The sequence below is a fragment of the Rhagoletis pomonella genome, unplaced genomic scaffold (genome assembly GCF_013731165.1).
Source record: "Rhagoletis pomonella isolate Grant_MI unplaced genomic scaffold, Rhpom_1.0 Rhpom_scaffold_00003, whole genome shotgun sequence".
Lineage (NCBI taxonomy): Eukaryota > Metazoa > Arthropoda > Insecta > Diptera > Tephritidae > Rhagoletis > Rhagoletis pomonella.
Genome location: NW_023458557.1, coordinates 58,096,654 through 58,099,029, shown reverse-complemented (window position 1 = coordinate 58,099,029; position 2,376 = coordinate 58,096,654).

Sequence of the window (2,376 nt, the reverse complement as noted above, 5' to 3'; positions counted from 1 at the left end):
GAATCAAGACCCCTGGACCATATAGGGAATTCATTTATATTTTAAATTGCATTGTCATCGTGATTGGAACTATGCTGAAAATTTCAAGTCTCTAACTTGTCGGGAAGTTAGTTTAAAATCGATTGGAAATTTCCCCGATTTGCGCGGGATGACCAAGTTAAATAAAAGCTTATAAAAAGTCGCCTACTTTTTTCTGACTTTTTATGCTGCTACAGCTCTTTTGATGCTTTTGCGAGCGTGCGTGTTGCAAGAGATCAGCTCTTCCTGATTTGGCTTTTAATGTGTAATTGCAAACATTACAATAAGCCACGTAACCTCAAGTGTTTACACAACCAGCTTTTAAACACGGGATCCTTAGTCCAAGAATCCAAAGAAAAATGCGCGTACGCTTGGTATGCATCATATTTAAGTCATCTGCGTCCAAAGAGTAAGTATCTTTTGAAGCAACTGCTGCAAAACCCAAATCTTGTAAAGATTTATTAAGAAAATAATTCCAAATCAGTTTTTCTTACAAGATTTAGTAACAGAGAAAAATTACTGGGAAGTTAAGGAACGTCATTTTTTACACAAAAAACGTCCAAACGTCAAAAGGATATAAAAAACGTCCAAATGACGGTAAAAACGTCAACCTGGCAACGCTGTTTTTGAGAGATGCTGAATTTGCTGTTGACTGTTAGTATTTCCGCAGCTGCTGTGCGATGAAGATCATGAAAGTGGGGATGTATGATGATTGTAATGTATTTTTAACACCCTCTTCACCCTGAGAACTGCTTTACCTCTTGCGTAGCACTTGCTGAATCTTTGACTGCTATAAGAGCCAAAAATCTGCCCATCCCTGTTATGTATAGATGGCAACCCTATCCAAATATATATGTGAATTAAAGTAAGTATTTTTAAAAACCTTTACTGGGCGTGCATAAACCTTTCATTTGATACCCATATTGCGGTATTAAATAAGCTTAAGTAACCGTTGTTGTCTTTTGGAAGCGTGGCAACCCCGTACAAAAATGGTTTTAAATCTCTTCAAACCCTTTTAGTTTTGATGAAGAAACTTAATTACTTTATTGAGACTTCGCTTCTTAACTGAAATATGTATATCAATATCGGTATAAAACAAAAGAAAGAATTTTACATATTAAGCAAGAAATAAGTGAAGACTAAAAACATTCCTGAGTTAATTTAAGAGTCCAGTAATTTGAAAGGAATGTAATCAGAACAAATCACTGATTGACAATGTATGTATTTGCAATAAAATAACAAATACGATGTCGTAAACCTTTTGCTTGACACAATTATTATTTTAGTTTAACTAAATTTGACTTCACAAACAGGTGGGAACCCTCTTCGTAATATTTTCAAGCTAAAATCTTCTTAAAACTATTTCGTCTGACTTCCATAGTGATATGGTGATACCTATCTTTTTTAATAAAATAATTCCTTTAATTCCAATGGAATTTGATTTTTTTTAACAAGTGGCAATCCTCTACATGTAGTTCAGAAATAAACCCTTTTCATACACATTTCGATTTATACCCATCTCTTAATAATTCATTTAACTTATTAAAAAATTTTAATTTAATATTTTAACAGGTGGCAACTATTCAAAAAAAAAATAGCCTCTATTGTCTACAGGTCAAGATTTTAATTCTGACTCTTCATTTTTGAAAATAGAACGGTCGTGCTGATGGCACTGACAAAAAATGAAAACAATTTTTTTATGCATTAGCAAAAAAGTGTTACTTCAAAAAGTGCAGAAAATTAGCGGGTTTTTATTTCTTCTTTCAAAAGCTAAAACCCCGTACTACTTAATGAAATAATAAAAAATAACATATTATTACATATATTTTTTATTCGTTCCTCTAAAATTTACCTCTTTTAATTTTTATTAAAAAAAAAATTGTTTTTCTGGAATACCGCAGGGACACTCTGTGTTTAATTTTATTATTTTATAAAAATGTCAAACGAACATTTTATTTCAAAGAATGTAGTTTTGACATTTGTTTCCGTGAAGAGCTTATGCATGGCTATGCTCTTATTAAAATTCCTAGTATAAAACTTGTCGACTTTAGTGGCTTCCTGGTGACATATAGATTATTTTATAGGAAAATTTCTGTTTGATTCTGTATAGAGGATAAAAATAACCTTTACAAAAATATCAAACAAGTTCACATTGCAGGCAACGAATTTTTCGATTTTTGCCCACTTAGGTGGCACTGAGCGGCGGCACGGGTAAATATTAATCGATTTCAAAATAAAAAAAAGCTAGATGTCTCCTCATTTTTGATATTTTTCAGTTCTGGGGGTGGCAGCAGGAAAAATCAAAACAGGTGATTTCTTATGTCTTTTTGGACCACCCTAATGCAAATACCATATACG